This window comes from Rhinopithecus bieti, unplaced genomic scaffold, assembly GCF_001698545.2.
Source record: "Rhinopithecus bieti isolate Rb0 unplaced genomic scaffold, ASM169854v2 scaffold_25209, whole genome shotgun sequence".
NCBI lineage: Eukaryota > Metazoa > Chordata > Mammalia > Primates > Cercopithecidae > Rhinopithecus > Rhinopithecus bieti.
In genome coordinates this window covers 650,872-659,383 of record NW_016811970.1, presented here as the reverse complement: position 1 = coordinate 659,383, position 8,512 = coordinate 650,872, and positions in this window count along the sequence as shown.

Here is an 8,512-nt window from a genome sequence, read left to right as displayed (position 1 = left end):
AAAAAAAAAAAAAAAAAAAAAAAAAAAAACCTCAAATTAACCTTATTCTATTTCTTGCTCTTTTGTAACCTGATCCAATCTTCAGAATCTAAGCATGTCTAAAATTATACAATTCTAACCTATGAACTCGGTTAAGAATTGATTCCAGAATAAAATAGATATGGACAAGAAAATGAGAAATATTCTCTTAAATAACCATGATGTATACAGGCTACATATATTTGATGAAGTTTTCTGAAGGTTTGGGTTCTGAGTTTATGACTGTACATAGCCTATACGTGAAAAATCAACATTAATGTGAATGCAGTAGATGTCTTGTAACATCATGCTTCCATTAGAACTATATTCTGATATAAATTTTTAAGCCATATTTTGGTTGCTTTCTGAAATGTAGTAGAACATAAGATGTTTTCACTTTTGAAAGTATTTATGTATTATCAGTGTATGAGTGGCCTGAGAGGCATAAAAACAAGGTCAGCTTGGTCAATAGAAAAAAATCACTTCTCTATCTTCAATAAACTCGTTTGTCAGAAAATGTTCACTGTAGCCCTACATGCCAGCAACATTACAGCAATGTCTAAGAATTTGAAAATACCACATTTTAGATTTAATTAGGAACCAATGCCATTTCCTTTCTCTATTATTTATGTAAAGTTTTCTTCTCAATTGTTTGCTATTTTGGGGTTCACATATCACACACACAATCTTCTAGTGTGTCTTATAAAGTTCTAAAATGCTTTTGACCTTAATATGTTTTATTTCATCAAAATTTATTTCTTAATAGTCCTTTTAGATATTCCTGGAATAGTCATCCTGTAGGAGACTCATTTCATCGGTAAACAGTAAGTATGTTCTAGTAGCATAAGAATTCCATGTCATAAGAATATATCAACTAGCAGTTTTCATGAAGGCTTAGGAGGAATTGTGATTGAGAAAAGACAGCACCATAGAGAGGACAGCAGTCATCAAGCACAAGGCAAGTCACTTAGGGAATATTTGTAATTAAATATTATTGTTTTATTTCATCTTGGTAAAGAGAAAATATATTTAAACACCAGTAAGTACTTCTTAGGGCTCAGATGTCTCTACCAGAAACATTTGTTTGACTAATGTTTCATCTGAAGTCAAACAATGATTTCATTAGTCAATATCATTATTCACAAGTAAAAAATGTATGTGTAAATAACACCCACCATATATATTATATGACAACAGATGAAGAACCTAGTCTTTATATATGAAGGCTATTGTATTTCCATATAATTTTATGGGCCATAGTAGCATTCTTCGCAGTGTTAGAATTCAAGGCAAAAGGTTTAAGCTCATATGATTATTCCAGAGAGCATGCCGCATTGTGCTTCAGAATATTTATCTGACTTAATACTGAAAGGATGCAATTGTGTTACCTTGCAGAGCAATGAAAAGTTTACATAATTATGTAATTGCTGGGTGTTAATTTTTTTTATAAATAGTTGACTGAAGCTTGTTTTTTTTTTTGTTTTTTTTTTTTTCATTTCTCTGAGGGAGCATCTTTGGACAGAAGTACCTTTATGTTATCATGCATATTGATTGAGATTTATAAATGTTAATACATTTCAACATTATTGCTATTTTTTCAACAAAATATATTTTAAAGTTAAATCTATACTGTGAAATGTCAGTGGTCTCATCATATACATTTTGATAACATTAAAAATGAAAGGAAGTCCTATTTGATTTGTCTAAGAAAAACTGCGTTAATTCATTTAATACTTATTTATAGGACATTCAGCATGACAGGTGTTATGCTGGGTGTTTTGATGATGATTTATTTCATCCCCAAATGTGAAATCAGATAGGAGTCTTATGATGTACACACAAATAATTATAAAGCAGAGTAATATGTAAAAATGATATATTAGTTGTACTGAAATGAATTCTAAAGCAGCTCACAAAGAAAACATTCTCTGAAAGCTTCAGATAGAGAGGAACTTTGGACTTTAAAAGATAGTCGGCATTTGTACTCGGAGTATTATGTGGGGAATGCAGTTTTGATGGTAATAATTTTAAAAAGGAAAGTGTGAGGAAAATTATGGAGGCAGAAAAGCACAAGCTGTGTTTTTGGTTAGCAAATCGCTTTCTTGGAGTCGTAAACTGTCAGAAGAAAGGCTAAGAAATGAACCTGCAGTATTTATCCTTGAATGTCAAGTACAAGAGTTCTACTCTTCCTGAAAGCCACAGTGAGCCGCAAAGTAAGGATGCTTCGCCTTATCTTCTAACCTTGTTTTTCAGCTATTATTTCTAATGTTTAAGAGCACTTTTGACCAGGTGCGGTGGCTCATGCCTGTAATCCTGGCACTTTGGGAGGCCAAAGCGGGTGGATCCCGAGGTGAAGAGATCGAGACCATCCTGGCTAACACGGTGAAACCCTGTGTCTACTAAAAATGCAAAAACATTAGTAGGGCGTGATGGCGCGCGCCTGTTGTCCCAGCTACTCGGGAGGCTGAGGCAGGAGAATCATTTGAACCCGGGAAGCTGAGTTTGCAGTGAGCAGAGATCACGCCACTGCACTTCAGTCTGGGCGACAGAACAAGACTCCATCTCAAAAACAAATAAGCAAGCACTTTTGTGTTCTCCATTTATTTTTTAAATATAGTATCTCATTTTTTTATGGGTTCTGTTCCCCAAATTATCTCTTTTATCTCTATGGTAAAACTTCTATTTATTTTAACTTTCTCTTTTATGCTTACCCTGACCACAACACTTAAATTACACACACATACGCACACACACACACACCCGACATCTCAAGTTGTTTATTCTTTCTTTACAGTATTTATCATCAGCTGAAATTAGTTTGTGCATATATATGCAAACATTTTATTTTATTTTAGTAATTACCACCAGAACGTGAGTTTCTTGAGGAAAGGAACTTTGTGTTCGTTATTGTATTTCTGGCTACCAGATAAGTGACTGGCAGAAAGTATGTATATTGCACGTATTTATTGAATTAATGAAAAACTGCTGAAAGTCTTATTTCTTTCTTGATGATTTGATCAACAGTTTAGAGATTGTTTATTAGATTAATCCATTCATTACGATTTTTCCCAGTAGATAAATGCTTAGAGCCTGATCTCCCAGCAAGTCTGTGTAGGGAAGCACAATGGGGCCTGGCTGTGTGGTACAGCCACAGTCCTCCACAGATCTTCTTTGCCGCCATCCCCCCTTATTGTATCTGAGTCCGAGTCTTCCCAGGATTTTATTTTATTTAATTAATTAATTTATTTATTTTAACGGAGTCTCTCTCTGTCGCCCAGGCTGGAGTGCAGTGGCACGATCTCGGCTCACTGCAAGCTCCGCCTTCCAGGTTCATGCCATTCTCCTGCCTCAGCCTCCCTATTAGCTGGGACTACAGGCGCCCGCCACCACGCCACCACGCCTGGATAATTTTTTTTCTATTTTTTAGTAGAGCCTGGATTTCTCCGTGTTAGCCAGGATGGTCTCGATCTCCTGGACCTCGTGATCCGCCTGCCTCGGCCTCCCAGAGTGCTGGGATTACAGGCGTGAGCCACCGCGCCTGGCCCTTTCCAGGATTCTTTTAAGAAAAATGGCGTGCCTCCATTTCAGATGCTGGGTCACATATCCTCAATTTTCATTTCCTCCCTTCTCCATCATCTGTCATTATTCTTCCATCTATATTCCGTCTTCAGAAGATCTGTGAAATATCTCATTGCCATGCCTGTTACTTTTACTGCTGAGAGTTACCCTCTTTATTATATTTTGATGATGTCCTGGAAGGAGGAGCGAACATATGTGCTCAGCTCAGTCTGACATCTGCCTTGATAGTTCCTAAAACACTTTTTATGTATATAGCAATGCATCTCACATTTTGGAGTATAGGGTGGCTAATAAAAAAACCAAGAATGTAAACTTGGAGAATGCCTCCCATGATACAGAGGCTGTGGCCTAGCAAAACAGGGAAAGTATGAAAAGAAAAGTTTGAGAAAGTTTAAAGTTTGAGAAAGTTTTGAGATTGCTGAATCACAAAATCAGTGGAAAGAGAGTGTTCCTAAGGCAGCAACGACAAGGTCAAAAGTTATGCCAAGAACCAAGAGGAAGACAGCTGATAAAATGCACTGTAACTCAGTGATAACAGCACTGATTTCTTAAATTTAAACCAGAAGTGGAAGTGGTCATGGAGAAACTAGGTTTAATGGATAGAGGTCATAGATAGCTTTTGTAGTGAAAGAAAGGGAATAATTGTATGACAAATAGTGACAAACAAAGAAGATATTTCTGAGATTCAGTGTCTTAGAACTTTGACAAAATACAAGTGGCAGAATGCATATGCAGCGGAATTTGAAATTTGAAATAAAGCATATGATTTATTAAGTTAAGCTAAAGATCTCTTTTTTTTTTTATTTTTTACAATTATCTTAAACAGCAATATGTTTACTAGGGTTTTCTTAATACCATAATTGTTTTAGCAAAGTGTTTCCAACATATTATGAGGCCAAAAAAATAGTTTGAAATAACATTTACCTCAATGTTTCTTCTAGAAGTCAACTTTTGCTTTTCCTTTTAGTTTTAACATAATGCCTAAATAAGAGAAAGAAAATTATGGAAATTCACTGGGTTTCATGTTAGGAAATAGTCGATCTATCTATAATGATTTTAATTCAATCTCCTATTGCCAACCTTCCATGAAGCAGAAAATTTAAAGCATATACCTGAAAATAAGCACTGCAATGCATTTTATAGACCTTACAAGTAAAATATTAAGTCACATATAGTTATATTTGATTGAATTTTTATCATCTTTATTGTTCATAAAGCTAGCTCATCTGAAATTTTCTATTATTCTAAAATCCAGCTCAAAGTTTGATGTAGTAATTTTGGATATAATGGAGGTCTCATGGAATTGAATAGCTAATACATAATTTTGTTTTCCAGAATATGTATTGTTTATTAATTGCCTCTTTCAATATATATCATTGGCACTGTCATAAATAGTCTCTAGAAAGAGGACAATAAATCCATTTTTAAATGTTGAATATAGAAATGACTTTCTGTAATAGCCAAATAACAAATTTTTATTTTATTAATTTGAGTTGAATAATTTATTCTGGACCCCAAAGCAGTTAATTTAACTTGTTTATATTCCAGAGTGTGCTAAAATTGAGAGTCCTAAATTTAAAAAAATTTAGAAAATAATTTTTACCTTACAGTCTAGCAAAATTTCAATTTCAAATTATTAGTCAAATTAAATGTTTAGTTCAGTTTTGCCATCTAAAAATTATAAATGGTATTAAGAAAATGATTTCAACGCATTATGTACAATGGCATTTTCTTTGTGTTAGATTCAAAAGGAGCTACAGAGCACAGCCACACAAACAGTAATCCTGTAATACTGTACTGAAGTTAGAACAGAACTGACATATTTGGTCTTAATTAGGTGAAAAGAAAGACCTGGAGAAACATACAGAGTAATAATTTCATTGTACTGTAGAAAGCAAATTATTAGGTTGTTAACATACTTTTAAATTATACAGTGATATATGAATACATTTTATTTACAAATTTTCTGTTAATCAAGGGGCATACTAATTAAAAAAGTAAAAGTCTCATTTTATCCTTTTCTCTTACACACACAACACACTTTTCTCTCCATACCAATGTACATTTATTACAATAATGCATTTATTACAATAATATTAATATTATTAGATTGGTATATATTTTTATATGCGGTTACATTCATTTATGTGATGGAAAGGGAGGAATCATAGGTGACTTCTACATTGTTTTGACATGAACAGGATGCAGGATGGAAGTGTGTGGTAGAAAATTTATAGATGTAATTTGAATATATTAATATATTTAAAAACCTGCGTTAAAATTGCAATAAAGTCTTTGTATGTGCACTTTGGCTTTCAAGGGGGAGCTGAGAGCTGGTAATATAAATATTTATGCCATCTACATTTGGATTATTCAAAAAAGGAATGTAGATAGGAACAAAAACAGAGGGCATGACAGGGCTCCAGTGAGTTCCAATGTTAACGGATCAAACTGTAAAGTAAAATTCGCCAAAGGAAACTGAGAGGGACTGGCTGCTGAGAAAATAAGGCAATCAGAAGTTGGTGGGTTAACAGAAACTGAGGGGGGAAAGTAGCTATTTGGTCATTGTTGAAAGTTCCTAAAATGCTGAATGTATTGGAGATCAAGAGTTGGAGATTCGATTTGGCAACACAACTGTCATTAGCGGTCTTGGTCAAGTAATTTAATGTCCTGTGTCTTGTTCTAATTATAGTATGGAGGTAAAAACATTCTATGCTGTTGACACACTAGATTGCTGACATCCTATGTACCTTATATGGGTTAATTTTTAAAAAGCACTTAGAAGAGTCCTGGTTCATAGCATTCACTAAATTTTAACAAAGTAAGTGAAAGTGTTAGGATTGTGACAATGGACAGCCCTATATGTGGAAGGAATCATTAAGAGAGAGGAACAGTGTTTAAGAATATTCTAGCTTTGTATTCTGCCATCAACTTGGGCTTTATCATTAAGTCTGAGGACAATGACAGGTGTGTCCCCCCCCCTTTGGAAAGGAGAAAATCAACAAAGTGTGAGGAGAATCCTCTCCCACCTTCATGAGGTGCCTCCCTAGTATCAACAACTGCTTCTTCTCAACAATATTGAAGAAACATAGATTTTGGTCCTAGAAGTCTATGATGTAGGCCAAAATATGGTATTAATTGAATTACCCAAGGCTGAAAAACCATTTGCCATTATGTTATTATACAATACAAATTGTATCCAGCTATGTTATCAAATAAAGCCCATTGGAAACACTAAAATGAAATGACAACATTAGGCTATCCCAAGTGTATAAAAATTCCAATAATAAAATGCCAACGATGAACTTTGCTTCAAATTCACATATAATATTTTCAAATGAATTCCAGAAAAAGTAAAGTTCAAGAATTGAATTTTCTTCAGAGTTAAAATTTTAAAACATTAAAGTTGAAGAAATTAAAGTCTGAAACCATATACTCTTACTCATAGGAGTTAAAACTTAAATAAATTAAAGTTCATTTTTTTATCCTATTATTTTTATCACTTTGTTGTTAGTCAAAGTGGTTTGGGATGCCTGGGCCAAATGATCCTTGACAGGTATTCAATAACAAAGTATCAGTGAATGAGGTACATGCATGGTTACACCAAGAAACAAAAGCAAGTGGTATAGTTTGCGGTCATAGTCTTTGAAAATTTGTAGATTTTAAGAGAAGCTATTAGAAAAAAATGGTTTCAAAGATGCGAAGGGCACCTAACTCCAATTGCAGATCTTGAGATTCTCTGCATGAGAGGTACAGGGTAAAATAGTCATTACTACAAGAGGCTATGAGGGAAGCAGTCTTACTGGGCTACATCCAGGTTTACATCATGGCAAAAAAAATGTGAAATAACAGAGAAGAGTTTGAGGATTGACTGCATATTTCAAAGAGCACAGGGTAATAGTTTGGGAGAACGACATGGCATGGAATATTAAATCACTTTCAGGGACATACACCCAAATAAAATATAAGATAGAGAGTTTAGGGACCAGTGATAATGAGTAACTAGGAAATCAGGATGGGAAGCAAAATACAATTGGATGTCTTTTAATAACATGTTTTAGAGGAAGATAAGTAACTTAAGCAGCTAGAAGCTTCATGAGTGTTGCATAGAGTGAACATATGTTGCACTTTCCCAACACAGTCTTGCTATTTTTCATTGTCTGAACTTCTCTTCCTTAGTAGCATTTGTCTAGACTATTTTATTTAAAAAATTTATTAGTTTTTTAGAGTATGTCAAAACTGCTGTGGTATTTTACATTTTCAGTTTCTGCCATGGTCTCTTCTATTAGTATGTGCAACACGTGCTGAGAGCAGAGTGCTTACTTTAACACATGATTAAATCTGAAAGACAACCAGCATTAACCTGTCTTTCTTCAATACTTTACAGATACAATTTATCTAACTTGTCCCTTGAAGAATAGCATTTTAAGGTGTTTACCGATAGAATGAATTGTCCTTGAGCACAAGCAGCTAAAGGGAGTCAATTCTGATGTCAGGTGATGGTAGGAGAAAAATTAGACACTGCTGTCTCTGCCACCCACTTGGTATACCAAACAATAATGCCACGGCCCATGTGATGCTGGAGAGATGCAAAAAGTGCACAAGCAAGGTCAGTGGGAAACCACTGGAGGTACGTATGAGCAAACTTTCAGTAAAAGTGTATTGATATCACTGAGCACATAAAATTCAGAAAACAAAAATATGATAAATTAGCAGTAACTTTATCTTCAAAGTTATTCATTATTTTAGAGCCATGCCCCAAAATGATAATAAAGTACGTGCAGCTGCAGAAAATGTGGTATATTTCATTCTGTAAAACATGACTTTTCATTTAGATCAAGTGATTCCATATAAATTAATTTTATGTACTTTAAATTCTAATTATTCTCATGCATGTATGAAAAGTGAGTCAATA